We start from the raw sequence: 19,341 nt of genomic DNA, 5'->3' as shown, positions 1-19,341 counted from the left end.
TGCTAAATTATAATCCACTATAACTGCATACAATGTACAATTCTATGGATCTATTCCATTCACCTGTTGAAAGACTGCCATATTGCTTCCAAGTTTTGGCCATTATACATAAAGTTTCTGTAAACATCTCTGTGCAAGTTTTTGTGTAGACATAAGGTTTTAGCTTATTTGGGTGAATACCTAGGGCCATGGTTGCTGGATTATATATTTTACTGGAATGAATACATATATATGTATTCATTATATAGATATAAGACTTTATATAATATAACATGTATTATATATATATACACACACATATATATGAAATTTCCAAACTGTCTTCCGAAGTGGCTGTAATATTTTGTGTTCCCATCAGCAGTGAAAGAGTACCACTACATCCTTGCCAGCATTTCATGATGTCAGTGCTTCAAATTTTAAACCTTTTTATAAGTGTGTAGTGGCCTCTCATTGTCATTTTAATTTGCTATTTCCTGATGACATATGATGTTGGGCATCATTTAATATGTGCATGTGCCACATGTATAACGTCTTCTGTGAGGTGTCTATCCAGATATTTTGCCCATTTTTTTTTTTGCCCATTTTTAATTGATTTGTTTGTTTTCTGATTATTAAGTTTTAAAAGTTCTTTATATATTTTACATTCCAACACTTTATCAAATATATGTTTTGCAAAGATTTCCTTCCAATCCATAGTTTACCCCTTCATTCTTTTTACTGTCACTCATAGAGTGGGCTGCTTTAATTTCAATAAAATCTCTCAACACTTTACAGAATATACTTTAGTGTTAGCAATATTATATCTTCTCATACCTGGACATGAAATATATTCAGATATTCTTAAAATCTTAGATCTTCCTTATTTCTTCCATCAGTTTTTATAGTTTTCCTCATGGGCATTGTATACATACTTTGGTAGATTTATATCTAAGTATTTAATTTTTGTGTGGTGCTAGTGTAAATGGCATTGTGTTTTTTTTTTTTTTTTTTTAATTTCAGACTCCAATTATTCATTGCTGGTATATAAGAAAACAATGGACTTTTGAATATTACTGAGAGTCTTATAACTTTGCTGTAATTGATTAGTTCCAGAAGTTTGTTATTTTTTTTTAGATTTCCTGTATAGACAATCATTCTGTCTGCAAAGATTTTTTTCTTATTTCAAAATCTTGGTATACTTTTATTTTCTCTTCCTGTATTATTTTTGTTAGGGCTTTTCCTGTATTTTATTAGCTAGGGCTTCTGTATGGTGTTGAATCTTGTTTAATTAATTAATTTATTTATTTATTAATTTATTTATTTATTTAAAGATTTTATTTATTTGAGGGAGAGACAGAGAGGTGGAGCAGTGGGAGGGGCAGAAAGAGAGGGAGAAGCAGACTCCCTGCTGCGCAGGGAGCCCAACAGAGCTGGATCCCAGGACTCTGAGATCATGATCTGAGTGGAAGACAGATACTCAGCTGACTGAGCCATTTAGGCCTCCCCAAATCTTGTTCTTTTTTTTTTAATTTTTTTTTTAATTTATTTATGATAGTCACAGAGAGAGAGAGAGGGGCAGAGACACAGGCAGAGGGAGAAACAGGCTCCATGCACCGGGAGCCCGATGTGGGATTTGATCCCGGGTCTCCAGGATCGCGCCCTGGGCCAAAGGCAGGCACCAAACCGCTGCGCCACCCAGGGATCCCCCAAATCTTGTTCTTAATTTTTGTGTAAAACATCTAGATTCTCTTATTAAATTAATATATTTGTCACAGGCTTTTGTAGATGTACTTTATCAAGTTGAGGAAGTTTCCTCATCTCTAGCTTACTGAGAGGATTTTTTTTTTTAAATCACCAATGGGTATTAGATTTGTCAGATGCTCTTTCTGCATGTATTGATATGAACATATGATTTTGTACTATATTTTCAAATTAGAAAAATAAGATTAACACAAATTCAAATTTAGAGATATGTTCAGTGTTATAAAAACTTCATTATATTCCTATTTTATCCATTTAAAAAGTTGATGTATTAAAGAAGACTATGGTTCAAATTATTGACAGTTGATCTAAATGCTTTTATTTGAGAACTATTAGATAATGAAGGTTAGGGCAGCCCGGTGGCTCAGCAGTTTAGCCCCACCTTCAGCCCAGGGCCTGATCCTGGAAACCCCGGGACTGAGTCCCACAATGGGCTCTCTCTGCATGGAGCCTGCTTCTCCTTCCGCTTGTGTCTCTCTGCCTCTCTCTCTGTGTCTCTCATGAATAAAAAAAAATAAAAATCTTAAAAAAAAGATAATAAAGGTTAATGAAGAATCTCTGAAGGCACATATTTTTAAGTCTTAGTCAGAAACAAGAATAATTCAAGTAATTAATTCAATTACTTTCTTTTTTTAAGATTTTATTTATTTATGAGAGAGAGAGAGAGAGAGAGAGAGAGAGAGAGAGAGATGCAGAGACACAGGCAGAGGGAGAAGCAGGCTCCATGCAGGAGACCTGATGTGGGACTCGATCCTGGGTCTCCAGGACCAGGCCCTGGGCTGAAGGTGGCGCTAAACCGCTGAGCCACCCTGGCTGCCCAATCCAATTACTTTCAATATTAATTTAATTGATTTCAATATGATTTACAACATTTTAAGATATTAATTCTTTCTTTGGCTTGTTCATCCATTCAACAAACAAAGCAGAGATTATAGTCTTCAACTATAATATTCATTTTCCATGCCAGCGCAACTAAGACATTTACTATTTTTCAGATCTTTTCAAAGGCAGGTGATACACACTCCTCATGTTCTAATAAGGACAATAGAAAAAAGTAAGTAAGTAAATATATACTAAGTGATACAAAGTACTACTAAGAAATATAAAAATGAGACATCGTGCTACATAAGGGGAATTGTGTGCCGTTTTTTCAATGAATTCTTCTCTATTGAAGTGAGGTTGGAGTGGAGATTTGAATGAAATGGGCACGTGTCATGTAAGTACCTGAAGAAGGGGAGTTCTGTGAAGAAGACTTAGCAGATACAAAGATCTGGAGTGAGAACAGTGTGGTCTGTTTGAGGATTAGTTGAAAATGAGAGGACATGAAAGTGGTGATTATTGTAGATGTAGCATAGAGCCTTAAAATCATGTAAGGAGTTGGGATTTTACTCTAAATATACTAGAAATCTATTGAGCTATTTCATGAGCATATTTTGTATTAAAAATAGCACATTAGTTACTGAATGGATACAAGATAAAATCATGTAAAAGTCAAAGCAAGGAGATCAGTTAATAGACTATTGCAATAATTTAGGTGGAAAGTAATGGTGGCTTGGACATTTATGCCACTATTGTAGCAGTGGCTGAAGAGGGAGATGTTTGGATTTGAGATATATTTTAAAGATTTGCTGTTGGGTTAGATATGAATTATGTTTGTTACTGTAACAAAAACTCTATTTTAGCAGTGGCTTATTACAACTAAAGTTTCATGTTGCTTTCCAGAAAGTCTAATGGGATGCTTCTGTTCAGTGTGTGTGTGAGTGATGGCAGTGCTGGTAATAGTGCTTTCCACATAGTCATACAGGAGCTAGGCTGGTGGAGGCCCTGTTAACCTCAACATTTAGCTTCTGTGGTGGCCCAGACATTGACATCTAGCTGACTGGTAGAGAAAGGAGAAGGCAAGTTCACTTCTTAACCATGTTGCCCAAGAAAGCAAACATATCACTTTCCATTGACGAAAATGAGCTACTGTGCCCCAGGTTACATGCATAGGAGCTGAGAGACACAGTTGCTCCTTGGGCAGCCACTTTCCCATAATGACTCTGCTATGCTAAGTGACAAATTGGCTTTTGGCAGAAAGTCATGACTGCCATATAAAATATGAGGAAAAAAGAGGAGTCCAAGTATGGTGTTAATATTTGGAGTCCATCTACTGCATGGTTGTCAATGTACTAGGCAAGTGGGAAACCTTAAGGTGTAGGCAAGAGTTTGTTTTATGTAAGTTAATTTGACCCAGCTTAAGTTGATAGTCAAAGATGGATTTGAGAGAAGAGGTTTTATCTGATATATATTTCAGAGTAATGAGAATAAAGAGGCTATGTAAAATCAGAAGACTTTATGAACTAATTTAGTAAATCATGTGAATAAGGAAGAAAAATAAGTCCAAGAGTTTTGCCCCTATAAAAAGTTTACTTGCAAACCCTATTTTCACACAATAAAATTATGGCAAGAAATTAAATGAAAGAGAGAATCAGTACTAGAAAGAAAAACTATATTAATTGTTGTCCAATATACTTTCTGCATTCCTTCTGGAAATGGTAGGTAAGTCAAACAAATGGCTGCAAAACTAGTTTCCTCAAATAGCCTATTTGTGGTAGAAATTTTTAACTTTTTTTCTATCTGGCCTCCCATATCCTAATTGTGCTTCTTTGGGCAGTTTCAATCTTTGTTGATGTGCTAGCTCAGTAATGGACACTTCTTAACTCTAGGGAGCTGCTCTGTTTTATTTTTAATTGAATCTGGGACTTTGAAAGTTTGAAAGCCACTTTTTTTCACTGCAGTGGTTAAGAAGAGATTGTAAAAATAGTGTTTGTTAGAACTTTTTTTCCTTGCTTGGGAGGGATGGCATATAATCCCCACATGAAGTCACAGAGGCTAGCTCTGAAACACACTTTCTTTACTTCTTATACCTCATATTTCAGAACAGGATGCAGTCCTTTCCATGATGCATTGGAGTTTCCTAAGCATGCCATATACATGGGTGTCTCTCTTATCAAATTTGATAACCAAGTAACACTAAAATTAAATGTAATAGATATTTTTCTGTTTTTTTATACCTGTATATTTTATAAAAGAATTATTAGCATGAATCTTGAGACTAAGAGTAGTGGTCTTTTAATTATGTGATGCTTTGTTCAAACTACAAGATACCATATAATTATGCATTATTGTACAGTGATAGTCTTCAAATATAGTATACTTCTACTGCAAGCTATCCTCCACTCATTGTTCAGGTAATTGTTTTACTAGCTTGTTATTTCATTCACTAAATTATTCTGCCTTGTGTGAGCTGAAGAGGTAAAATTCTGATTGTTGAAATAAATAAGGAGACATTTGTAGGTGTTTGAGGAATTTAGTTAGATACTAAAGTGATCCATAAGATAGATGTCAAAAAGTGAAAAATCTTTGAGAATTTCTTACTAAAATCATTAACAGCTAATGGTGCTTATATTTGTTAACCACACAAATAAATACACAAATTTATTTTCTGAATAAATATTTATGAATAAATTTCAACATCTTAAAGTTCTGTGAAATAATACATAGGGCATAGGGGCTCAAAACTGAAGTCAAATAAATAACATGAGTAGGAAAGATAAAATTTTAAAATAAAGATGAAATCCATCTTGTAATTTCAGAAAAAAATATTTACCAAAACTCATGAAATGACAACTGAAATTTTATTCCATAATATAATAGCACATATTTGGACAAAGTTTCTAAAACTAAAATGAGATAGAAAGTTTTACTGGTTTATTTCATTTTATGTAAATAACAAGTGCAAAATGTACATTGTAATTATTATAATTCAGAAAATATTGTTACATATGATCTAACATAAACAAGTAATGAAAAGGTAATGTGTTACTTGTGAGACTGTTGAAGAGAAAGGCATGCATTGTATTAGTGGTAATACAAAGATTTAAACATGATTTGCTGAGTGATTAATGGTGCTATTGACAAAAACACAGATATTAACAGTTTCATAATGTTTTTTAAATCCCTACATCATTGTCTTTTGACATTTCAAACATTAGTTCAAGTGATATAAGAAACTATATTATCTACTAACTAATCATGCTTATATTTTACTTGGATGGCATCCATAAGTATTTTATGTAGGTCACCTAACCAAGCAGCCTTTGAATTGTCTATGTTGGGAAGAAGAAGAATTACTAATAATCTACTCACAATAGTTAAAAGGAGGGATAAGTGGTAAATGAAAGAAGAGAATAAATGAGATAAATGGTAGTTCATGTGGACAGAGTTTAGAACACAAAACAATATTTTCCTTACAGGAGTTGCAAACATACTTTATTTGACTTACAAATTCATTTTTGTTTTTAATAATATTTTAGTACTTCTCTGTTCACTATAAATTTGACTCCTCTGTACAGTTGTATATCTAACCTAATTTAAATATATTTATTTGTGTGGCTTATGTAGGAAATTGAGTTTGCTTCTCTTTACTTTGGACTTTATATATCTGATATGAACTTGAACTTACAAAACATGAATAATATTCATAGTCAGTATGATTATCTCTGCCTCTTCTATTCTCTCTCCCTCCCTCTGGGTGTATGTATGTGTGTGTGTATGTGTGGGGGGGTGTGCATGCAGTAATATATATGTATATGTGAGTTTAATGATACATATGTAAATTTAATGATAGATTTGATATATATCAGTTTAATGACATATATCATTATATATATTAAAATGTATATATAAGTTTAATTATATATATATGTTTAATGATTCAGGGCAAGATAGCATGACAATCAAAAAAGTGTAGTTCTTTGGGGAAATTCTCACGATATAGTATGGCAAGAGGACAAAAGACAAAAGAATACAAACCACATATATATATAATAATTACATTTCAATATAAAAGACATTTGCTTATATATGTAAAAAAGTCCTAATATTTTACAAGAGTATTCTATACTTAATACCTTCAGAGAAACCAAATTTATGTAGATATTGCACCTGAAGGTAGATTTACCTAGGAAAGCATGTATTCAAAGGTAAGATATGAAAATGTTGTCATAGAATGATATATATCATGTGTGTTGATAGGGGAAATTAGAAGATGTATGTCTAATTCAGGTCATAACATAACCTAGGAAAGGGGTTAATAAAGTTTCTCTGTAAGGGGCAGAGAGTAAATATTTTAAGCTGTGTGTATCATAATGTCTCTAGCAGCTACTCAAGTCTGCTGTTGTAACACAAAAGCAACCATAGAAAAAACATTTCTTAGAACTTAATTTTAATAAAAACAAGCAGCAAGCTAGATTTGGTCCATGGGCTTAGTTTGACAATCTTCCATCTAAAATATTCCTATGCATTGACAACTAGTGGCCTGCATTCCATGCAGAGAAATTTACTACATGATGACTTTCTTAAAGGTATTTGTCATGCATCTTCATATTCATGATACCTAACACTTAGGGCACATAGGAGGTACTTGAATATTTAATGAAATAATGAATGGATTGGCCAATTACAAATCCAGTGACACTTACTATACTACACTTCCTACTATACTTCCAAAGTACTACTTTCTCTTGTGAGTAGGACTGATACTTAGACAAAGCAGTCTGACACAATGGGAAAAACATGGGCTTTTAGTGTCTGAGAGTGTCTGGGTTTAAATGATTGATCTGCTAATTTTAACTGGAGAAGTTATTTATTTGCTTTCAGTTGTAAATTATCCATTTGTAAAAAGGAAGATGAATTCATTAAACAAAAAAATCATTACTTTTTAAATAAATGGCATGATAAAGAGTTGGTGCTTAGGAAAAATAAGCTTTCATCTTCTTTACTTGGGAGTCATAATTTGATTAACTTTGTAGGATCACAAAATAAAGTCTTCATGGTAGTTTAGACCCCTTTTCCTTTTTTACTCTCTTTAGAAATTAAATTTTAAAAATCCAGGTTTAAAAAGATTAAAGCAGTGTAAAGACCCTCAAGATTAGGAATTAAGAGTCTGGAATTCTGTCTTGATCATTAACTATGTCATATATGTATATGAGGGTTATTTACCTATTTCAGACTGTTGCCTCAACTAGTGGAACTAAGTACTCTTTAATCCCCTAGCCAATATTAATATTCTATATTTATATTGTCAATTGGCTAACCCTGCTCTCTCCCCACCCACAACACACAACTATACCCACCCAGGTACTCAAAAGGATGCAATTCTAAACAAAATCAAAATGATCTGTAGGGAGAAAGAACTTAAATTAAGAACATAATTACTTAAAATGCCAGTCAAGAATTTTCTGAGACTTACAGTATGATTAAAAAAAAACAAAAAACAAAAAACAAACAAAAAAAAAAACAAAAACTAAAAACACAGAAATAAAACAGAATGGGTTTCAGGTAGGAATGGCTTTTTTTTTTTTTTTTTTTTTAATGATAGTCACAGAGAGAGAGAGAGAGAGAGAGAGAGGCAGAGACATAGGCAGAGGGAGAAGCAGGCTCCATGCACCGGGAGCCCGACATGGGATTCGATCCCGGGTCTCCAGGATCGCGCCCTGGGCCAAAGGCAGGCGCTAAACCGCTGCCCCACCCAGGGATCCCGGCTTTTTTTATTGTTATATTAGAAATCCAGCCCATGATGATAGGATAAAGGTCTGTTGTGTCAGGTGTTACCACATTGCTCACATCACTTCAACATTCCTTGATGAGGAATTTCCTTCTGGAACCACTGAAGATACCCAACACAGTAGAGAATAAAGCCCAGTGTCAAAAGCTGTCTATTTGCTGGCCTTTTCATAAGAGGTCCCCCTCCCCTTCTTTTCCCCTAAGCACAGCTGTGAGTTTAAGTAGGCAGGCAAACTATAATCAGCCACTTACACTGGCTACTGAATCACAGTTATGCTCAATTTGCCTGTTACACTTTTTTCTTGCTTGATTGACCTTGGTTCTCTCCTCCCACAAATGTTCATGATGGCAACATGACATGCCATATCTTTGCCATGTTGTAAGTACTTCAGAAACTTCCCACATACATACAAAGCAGATGGAAGTGGCCAAAGCATTATAATGTTAGTAATTTAACTTTGCCCTTTTTTCATTTGTATTAAAGTTAATTACAGATATCTCATAGTACCTCATTTTAGATGTTTTAATTTTATTTAATTTTTAAAAAGATTTTATTTATTTATTCATGAGAGACACAGAGACATAGGCAGAAGGAGAAGCAGGCTCCCTGAAGGGAGCTGGATATGGGACTCAACCCTAGGACCTCAGGATCCCGACCTGAGCCAAAGGCAGATGCTCAACCACTGAACCACCAGGCATCCCTAGATGTTTCAATTTTAAATACAGTTGGTTTACTGATAATTTTTTGAGTATATAGATAATTTATATATATATTTATATATAGGTATATATATTATACAATATATGTATATATCCATGTCTATATAATATATAGACATGTATATAGATGGATTTGTATATAGATTTCTATATATCTATTTCATATGTACATATACATACTAATTTTTATACTATATATTTAGTATGTATATAAATAGGTATATTTAGTGTGTATATATACATATATGTAGAGAGAGTACATATGTGTGTGGTTATATAGAGAGTTTAGAACTATAAAACATTCTCATATTTTTTCTTTTCATTATAAAAAAAGAAAAGAACCCCAAAGCAAAAAGCAACCATTTTTATGACTAGGCATTTGACTTGCCAGGAATATGGCAGACAAAAAAAATGTTCATTCATTCTCAGTATAAATAGTAACTAACCCATTTTCACCTCCTTTCTCATACTTGCAAATTTGAAAAATGTTCAGTATATTAACTTATGTCAGTTCTGAAAGAGGAAAAGAAAAAGTACTATGATAAATATAGCTACAGAGGCAATATAACATTTTTAACTTTAAAACATTTTTTTTAAAGAGATCAAGCTTTAATGTCATAAAGGGATAGATGTTAAATGGTATAAAGGGGAGAAAGAGCCCAACATGTAGTTTTACTGTATTTATTAGAAATTCCTTCTTGTGGTATGAGAAAGAAAAAGAACAAGACAAAATTACTGCTTTCCTTCATCTTACTGAAGAAAGTTTGTTTTATATCTTACAGTAATAGCATGTGGATTATACATTTAAATTAGATTACAGGGACACCTGGGTGGCTCAGCAGTTGAGCATCTGCCTTTGGCTCAGGGCGTGATCCTGGAGTCCCGGGATCGAGTCCCCATATCGGCCTCCCGGCATGGAGCCTGCTTCTCCCTCTGCCTGTGTCTCTGCCTTTCTCTGTGTGTGTCTCATGAATAAATAAATAAAATCTTAATAAATAAATAAGATTATAAAGATGTTTTTAATATTAGATACAATGAATATAACTGTGATAGAGATCTTTTTATCATCTATTTTCAAATTTCTTTTTCTTAAAAGTATTCCTATCGTTTTCTATATTTAAATGTTAAGATATTTGTAATGGAAATTAAAGGACTACTTATTAAATACCAAGACTAAATCCTTTCATTGAGTCCTTTTCAGACACAAAAGTACAGACTAAGAACTGAAAATATTGTTAAAAATGGAGACTTTCATTCAGATACTCCGAGGTGGTGCCTGAGAATCTGTGTTCCTAGTTCACTGGTGATGTTGATGTTTATTGTCCATGAAAAATCTGAGTAAAAGTGCTTTATTTCAAATCAAACAATAATTTAATAATAATATATAACTATTACTATACTATGAAAATTCTATTACCAATATGTAAATTAATCATGCTAATATATTATGTAACTATGTTAATATGTAAGTATTAATATATGCATTATTTTATATATCATAATGTATTATTATTTTATATGTCTTATCTCCAGAGAAAATAATAGTTAATATGAAAACTAGTAATTGGGCACATAAAACCAAATTTATTGAATGTTATTGATATAGAACATTCTGTTCTAATGCCATTTTAATAGTAAGTTTCTACAATTGTTCTGTGGGTCAATTGCCCAGCACTGATGTGTTGTTGGATGGTTCTATATCTGTTAATTCATGACAAATTGTTAGGCTTGCATAGAGTCAAATATTTCTGAAAGCTTTTTAAGAAAAAGTCTATTAAGAAACAGCTAAAGTGTTTTTGAACTGTTATAAAGTCTTTTGGAATGTCAATGAATTAAACTAAAAAGTTTATTTGCATCTTAAAGCCACAGCTCATAAACTGTGAGTGAAAAAACAACCACGAAAAAACAACCACGAGGGAAAGGATGGGTATATACCATTGTAAATTAGTATCAAATTCTATATTTTGTCTAATGATAAACAACACTCACTGCAGCTACTGAAAGGTAGACCAGACTATTTTGACAGCTAAATGACTGTACTCCAATGAGGGATTCTGGGAAGATGATTAACTATAAGGACATGCATGGGAATAGCTTTCACGAACCCTGTGCAAAGAAAATAAAAGAGAATTTTTATGGCACTGAAATATCTCTGACAATAACTCCTAAAATATTAGGAGTTAATGGAGTTAATCATGTCATGATGTTAAATATCCCAAATGTCAATCCAAAAACAAGTTTTTATTAAGCGGTCTGGCACTTGCATATGTCTCTGTTCTATGCTTGATTCTGCCTTAGACAATTTCAGTAACAAACTTAAAGTCTTTCTTATCTATCTTTACAGACACTTGTTTATTCTTGAGAGACACTTGTCACAGACATGAGGCAATATTTGTGGTTGATCAAGTGGTGCATAAGGCTTTTGTTTTAAGGAAGTCATTTCACAGGTAAGGAGAAATAGTGGTGTGGTGGGATAAGATGAATCAATTAAAAGTACAACTACTGAAGATTATGCAAGTCACTCTTACTGGGGAGAATTCAAATGGATAATATTGTGAATTAAACAGCAATGCAATACTATTTCAAAACAGTATGTGTAGTGCTGAAGGAACTGTCCTGCCAGTTAGTACTTTTCAGCAGAGTGGTTATGAGGTTAATTTTGGTTAGGATAGCTTTGTGAACACTATTCTGTGATTTTACTTGGTACTAATTTGCTGTGGCTGCCATAACAGATATCATAGATTGGGTGGCTTACACAACAGATACTGATTCTCACAGTTTGGTAGACTTGAAGTTCAAGATCAAAGTGTTCACAGAATTAATTTTTTTTGAGGACCCTTTCCTTGGCTTGAAGATGGCTACCTTCTTGCTGTGTCCTCTCCTGGTCTTTTCTCTGTATGCTGCCTTGGATGTTCTTTATATGTCCAAATGCCCTCTTCTTAGAAGGACATCTGTCAGATGGGATTGGAGCCTACCCTAAAGACTTCATCTTAACTTAGCCACCTCTTTAAAAGTCTTGTATCTCAATATAATCACATTCTGAGGTACAGGGGGTTAGGGCCTCAGGGCATGAGTTTTGAGGGGGATGCAGTTCAGCCTATATAACACACACAAAATCCTTTGAGAGACCTGGTTCAGACTTCTATTTTGTGGCTGGGGAGTTAGAGGCCTCTCCAAAGAATTGAAATGTACGAAGTCAGCAAATTATTCAGTGGTAGAGCCTAGAATAAATCATAGATATCCTGAATTCCTGATGGGTTTTTCTTTTTAACTTTCCACATGACTAATGCAAACCTGGTATGCTTCCTACAAATATTAAGTCTAGAGCTGTGCTTAAGGAATGAGTAGGCATAATAATTGGAGAGGCAGAATTTATGGGTAATATCACTGTTTCTAATCCAGCTCTTCTAGTTGAGTGGATTTCATCAGAGACAGGAAGTAGTCTCAGAAGAACATTGGGATGGATTAGTACAACCAAGGTCTGAGCCTGAATTGAGTATAATGGCCATTATTTCTAACTTGCTTGTATAAGAATAAATCTATGTCCCTACAATTCTTGAGGTCTGATTCTTGCCATGTTGAAGAAATAAATCATTCTGGAAAGAGCTGACTCTCATGATTTTAAACATGTATTTGTGTTGTTCGTTTGGTTATTTTTGGCAACAGTGGAGTAGATGGCATCACATATGAAATGTTAGAGAAAATTTTACTTAAAAAGCCGAAAATTTTACCATCTTGAAAGATAAAATAGTAATAATTTTTTTAAAAAGAAAAATAATGAAAATTTCCAAATATATAAACAATTTAGAGTACCAAGATTCTCTTCACAAACACTTCCTTTTTTCCTAAAAAACTTGTAAACTTCTCTTAAGTTATTAATATCTGCTTAAACTTCATTGTCTTTTAAAAGTTCAAATTTACAAATGCAAAAATCCTTTGAATTTCATAAGATTTTGAAAACCACGGATGCCAGCTGCAGAGTAAAATGTAAAATGTCATCCGCTGAACCAAAGGTAGGCTTATTTAGGGTAATTACAGCCAAATGATACAAAAATGAGTCTCATTTGTAAAACTATTGATATTCGACAATTTTTTTTAAATGTAACAACATAATAAGCGTTTTATTTTTTCATTAAGCTTCTCGGTTTCTTAGTATTACAATGGAATGATAAGAAGAAAAGAAAAAAAAACCTCACTAGTGTGCAAATCTCTGACGAAGGGCAATCGGAGGGGAGGACGGGAGAGGAGGGGGCCAGGGTTCCAGCCTCAAGCCGGGGCTGCTGGGCCGCGATGGGCCGCGATGGGCCGCGATGGGCCGCGATGGGGCGGGCGCGGGGGGGGGGGGGGTGAGAGGAGGCCTCTGCGTCCGGAGCGGTGCCCTGCGGGCCGGCCGGGGGGGGGGGGGCGGGGGAGCCTCCCTCCGCACAGGATGCTCGCTGCGGGCCTCTGAGACCCCGCGGGGCAGGGCCGGGTGCACAGCGGGGGCAGCGCAGAGAGCGCGGCTGGGCCGCTGGGGCCCCGGGGTCCCTGGGCAGCAAGCAGGCCGCGCCTACAGTTTCACCGGGCGAGCTTCAGGCTGACAATTTTTTTTTTTTTTCTTTTAAAGGTTGAATTGAAAACAAAAATTAAAAAGGTTGAATTGATTCTTGGTGGTCCTCTTTAAATTATGACAAAGGGCATGTGACCAATCCCCTGAGACTATTCCCAGGATTTGAATTAGTGAACTCATATTAAAAGAATGTCTTCAAATACTAGAGAAAGTTTAAAATGACCGCTTTTTTCCTGTCAGATCTATAAACTCGTTAGGATATACGTTTTCCTGTCTTTGGTCTGAGACCGGTAGAGTCTGACCTGTCTGTGATCAAAGAACCAAGCATAAACCCACAAGTTGCTTCTCCTAATGAAATTCTCTTTCCATCCTCCCCTAGAAAATGGGTCTAGATGGCTAAAGTGTTGTATTGGAAAGTATTTGTGCAATGTAAAAGGTAAATCCACTCTCTGGGAAGGATTGTTTGTGGATTGGCTATGCCGACCTTCCTAAAGATGATTGCCAGGGATTGTGGCTAGAGTCTTCTTTCCCTCACTTCCATCTTTTCCAAGTGACTCTGTTACCAAATTCTTCTGACCTTCCTTACCAAGAACCTGCTTTATTTCCATTATAACATTTATCCTGAACAGAAATCATATTCCTTTCCTATCTTGTATCACTACATGATAAGGTCTGTGTAAATGAGGCCTGGTCACCACCATATGAAGGTGTACCTGATATAAAAAGGGTGCTTAATTTATCAAATTTATCAAATAAATCAATCCATTAATTATTTTACTCTTTCAAACTATGTTTAGTGTTTAGTGATGTTAGGATTTTTGTTGCTCTAGTTCTCAAGCAACCAGTGTTTGATCCAGGCATTATGTGACATCTCTAATTTCACTAGAGTCTTTCTCAGAGCTTACTAATTTTCACTAAATATTATTTTTATAATAACTGATGACAAAAGTCTTCTACGAGGGAACTGTGCGGTGGAGATAGGACATACATTGTAAAGATTTTGTTTTTAAAGCAATCGTATAGGGTATTGTCAGTTCCATGGGAAGATGTAATAAGAAAAGTAGAGAAAATAAAAGAAGTAAAGGCACGGATAGGACCACAGAAATAAAATGAAATTAGAGGAGAATTTAAAGGTATTCCAAGTAGCTAGTAACAAAGGAAAGAAAGGGAGAACTTTTTTTTAATAATCCCAAAAGTAATTAAGGGAGAACTTTTTTTTAATAATCCCAAAAGTAATTATTAAGAGCTTATCCATAAATATGCTGCAATATTTAGCTGACTGGGTATTAAATGATGTTAATGGTAGCTTTTCATTATTTTTCTTGTGTCTGTGCATGCTTTTCATATTGTATGATTGAAATATAGATTAAAAACTAGACAAAATCCTATTATATAAAAGAACATCTGGAAAACCTAGATCATGATAAAAAATTAAAAGTATAGATAATCTAAATATCAATGATACAAATTCACAAAATGAAAGTAACACAGCTGCAAAAATATCATTCTAATAAAGTATTTATTTCACACACTTGATGTACAGGAGTTTCAGCTTAGTATGCCAGACTTTTAATTGTTTAATTTTTTGAGCTTCCTCTTTTATGTAGGGTTTGTAAAAATTCCTGATTCAATTTACTAAGAGCAAAAGAACAAGAATTTCTAACTTACCTTTTGCATGTAATTTCCTAGGTTCAATGTATCCAAATCAAAGCATCAATGTAGTGTTGATATAGAAGGGCTACTCTGTCTGAGTAATTAGGTAAATTGAATAGTGAGACATGTCCATGGAACAGCCAAAACACAAAAAGTTTTTTTTTTTTTTAAATATTAAAAGTCTCATAAGTGAAATTGTCCACTGGTGTTGAGACACTTTCCAGGTGTAGGCCCCTTTCTTTAAAATAAATTTACTGGGGAAAGTTATATATTCTGTAAATGCAGACTAAAACAGGTGCAAAAGTCAATGGCAATCTGGGATCCTGACTCATTCTATTGTCCCCTACACTATAGCCCACCCCTCCCCCCCGGCAAATTCTGACTGATATTTATTTAACCAGAATCATTAACGATGGTCAGCCTCTGTCTGTTTTTTTTTTTAATATGGATTTTTTTTAATTTTTTATTTATTTATGATAGTCACACAGAGAGAGAGAGAGAGGCAGAGACACAGGCAGAGGGAGAAGCAGGCTCCATGCACCCGGAGCCTGACGTGGGACTCGATCCTGGGTCTCCCGGATCGCGCCATGGGCCAAAGGCAGGAGCCAAACCGCTGCTCCACCCAGGGATCCCACCTCTGTCTGTTTTTAGAGCTGTGGTCTCTAACTTTATAAATAAGAATACATGAGAAAGAAATACTTTTTTTTTTTTTCCTAACAGAATCAGATTTGTTTAAAAGTCATCTGCCTTCTCTATGCCATGGGGCATAAGCAGTCTAGGAACCAGTCGAAAATAGAGGCTATAAAAAATTCTAACAACTAGTAAAATCTAATGCTACCAATAATACCAGTATTATTTTAAACAAAGCACCTTAACCACCTGTGTTCCTATTCTCTGGTAAGGTATGGGAAGAGAATCTCACCAGGAGAAGCAAGCAGATGCTTCATGCTTTCCCTTCAGTCATGATCAGTTGAGCCAGACATCTTGGTACTACCCTAGCTGAACATTGGGCAGCCCTATATTTTATGTATCTGAAAAGATAAGGCAGTTATTTTAATTTTCTCTCCAGTATTTGAAGACATTCCTTTAACATAAGTTCACTAACTCAATTAACAGGAAATAAAAAGTCATTGTTCAGAGGTATGGGCAATGAAAAGTATTCTAAACTTAAAGAGGGATTAGTAGAAGGGCTAGATGAATTAATATTTTCTGCCTGAGTTAATTTCCAATTCTATTTCAAAATTAGACACCTGTCTTATTTTCAACAAAACTCTGCTTAAATATTTCCAGTTATCAGAGAACATGCTATTCTGAAATGAGACTCTTTCATTTGTGGAGTTCTAATTATCGGGCAATATTTACATGGAACTGAAATCTGTCTGCCTGTAATTATGAGCCATTATTTCTAGTTGTCCAGTATGAAAAGACAAAGGACATTTTTTTTCCTCTTAATCATTCACTTATCCATTCATTCAGCAAATGCTTCTTGGGTACATTATCTATACTAGTCATTATGCAAGGCAATAGGAATGCAGAAATGGATAAAGGAAAGTTCCTGTCGGGGGAGACTTAGAGTACATTGTATTAGACAAGCAAAAACAGTGTAACAGTCTGAAATACAAGATTCTAGGTGCCTCTTTGTCTATTTCCATATATTAATATTACCATTATATATCGAATTACTCAAACCTGAAAACTAAGTCACTCTTGATTTTCCCTTTTTCCTCACTTCCTTATTCAGTCTATTATTTAGCCCTACTAACTATACCTCTAAAGTGTGTCTTGAATGCATCCATTTCTCTCAATATCAGTATAAACTCCTCATTCCAATACATCACTCATTTAGACTAGTGCAATAATTCCCTACTCTGTCTTCTTGCTTCCACTCTTTATGGTACACAAGCCTTTTGTTTCAAAGAATGTGGAGTGAACTAAACATTTATCAGCTTGTATGATGAGTCTGCTGAAAAAACCTTCAAGGATTTTTTTGATGCCCTGAAAATTAAATCCAAATTTCTTACTTGATCTACAGAGCTTTGCTTGACCTAGCTACTGCTTTTCTTCACAAATGTACTCATTGTTACTTTCTCACAGAGTCTCCCACTGTATAGGCATCTTTCTTCAAGATCATGTACTCTTTCTAGAGACTGATTTGTACATGTAACATATCACCTGCACACACCTAAGTGATACTCCGTACAGAGACTTTTGGTAACTATTTTAGACAAGGAAGCTAACAGAAGTCCCTTCTTTAGTGCTTCCTTTTTTATACTTTTTATATTTTGATTTTAACTTGTTTATTTTCTCCTCTGATAAACCGTAAGTTTCAAAATAGCTCGTAGTTAAATCCTGCCTGTCTCATTCACTGCCTGACATGTAATAGTCACTCAAGAAAAGGTTGAATGGAAAATCACGTGGATTTTTTTTAATTTTTATTTATTTATGATAGTCACAGAGAGAGAGAGAGAGAGAGAGGCAGAGACATAGGCAGAGGGAGAGGCAGGCTCCATGCACCGGGAGCCCGACGTGGGATTCGATCCCGGGTCTCCAGGATCGCGCCCTGGGCCAAAGGCAGGCGCTAAACCGCTACACCACCCAGGGATCCCACACGTGGATTAATCCATACATAGAAAGGGAATCTACCATATGCTTGGCATATTTATTATATGGACTTATGTTTGACAAAGTTAGCAGGTGAGTCTGTATGTGTGTGTGCGCATGTGTGTGTGTATTTTCTTATCTTTTTACATGGAGCTTAGGTCTCAGTCCCATAATCATCTTAGTTACCCTTTTCAGGATAAGTAATTTTGCCAATATTTATCTTAAAATATGGAGCTCAAATATTTCTGCAATATAAATTACAGTGACCTTTATGTAATAAATTTGGTAATACATATTAAAATATAATATTCACCACTTTGACCCAGTAATCCCAAGTATAGCATTTTATCCTAAGAAAATTATTAACTCTGTAGACAAATATTTAAACATAAGCATTTTTCATTATACTGCTGTTTCAAAGAAGAAAAGTGCTGGATAAAATCAAAATGTCTGACCTGTAATACAATTTAAATACAAAAATAATGGGACTTTCCTGATTTATTCTCAAGGAAACATAAGTTTATAGTAAAAATTACTAAATCCAAAAGTTAATAAGCCAACATAAGCAGGAGTCATCCTAAATAGCAATAGAATTAGACTCAAAGATTTCAAATATTGGAATTATTAGTCATAGAATTTAGGATAAATATTTGAGTTTGAAAAAGAATTCTGAACAGTGAAGGTCAAAGTAATAAAAATATTAAGTTTTAACAAATTTAATAAATAACTAGAGCATCTAGAAGTAATAAATAATTTAAAAATTCTAGGAGTAATAACTTCAGTAATAACTAATCAGGTAAATTATACTAAATTTGTCACCCTGATAAATAACATGTGTGTATGTATGTGTGTGTGTATATATAATAAGTTTTTTTTTTAAAGTCTTTAAAGTTAATATTTGAAATAATATGGAAATTTAGGGAGATAAGTGTAATGTTTGGAGATACTTTTCACGTAGGGGCACTGCTGATGTTACAACTGGTTGAAAGTCTAAGAGGCTGCATGGTACTTTTGTCATTCTTCTAGGCTAGAAGGGTACATACTGAATACTGGCACTTGCCGTGAACTTCAAAGAGGTACACAATAAATATAACAGTGCATCTTAAGTAATACAGTCTCCACAGGGACTACAGACCAAATGTGAATAATTTCAATCTTTGAACTTAAATTCAGTTAATAAGATATTGTTTTTTTCCAGGAGTATATGAAAAGTAAATGAAAAATTATCTCTGAAATAAGATAATACCATCCTAGGTCTTAAAATAGTTTTGTATTTTTCAAATACAATGTCCTGCAAACAATAATAATAAACTATAACAAAAAAGATAATAACAATAAACTATAACATAATCAGATATTCTGTGAGATAACATGATTGAATGAGATCCAGGTGAAACAATAGCCAATAGAAATAGACTCAGAGTAGCTGCTATTACTTGGAATCACCAGATAGGATTTTAAAGCAAAAT

At 34.3% G+C, this 19,341-nt stretch overlaps 2 long non-coding RNA genes across 2 annotated transcripts in view; one reads left to right on the top strand and one right to left on the bottom strand.

Annotated features, from left to right (window-relative positions):
• LOC140621451 (uncharacterized) overlaps positions 1–19,341 on the bottom strand; it is a 113,948-nt gene that overhangs the window by 12,481 nt on the left and 82,126 nt on the right. The window lies entirely within an intron of this gene.
• LOC140621452 (uncharacterized) overlaps positions 1–19,341 on the top strand; it is an 85,294-nt gene that overhangs the window by 29,942 nt on the left and 36,011 nt on the right. The window contains exon 2 of the long non-coding RNA XR_012021154.1: positions 11,414–11,516. This is a non-coding gene — a long non-coding RNA (uncharacterized lncRNA). The remainder of the gene's footprint in view (positions 1–11,413; positions 11,517–19,341) is intronic.

This window comes from Canis lupus, chromosome 30 (genome assembly GCF_048164855.1).
Source record: "Canis lupus baileyi chromosome 30, mCanLup2.hap1, whole genome shotgun sequence".
Lineage (NCBI taxonomy): Eukaryota > Metazoa > Chordata > Mammalia > Carnivora > Canidae > Canis > Canis lupus.
The sequence above is the reverse complement of the archived record's forward strand: the minus strand, read 5'-3'. Positions and strand labels throughout refer to the sequence as shown.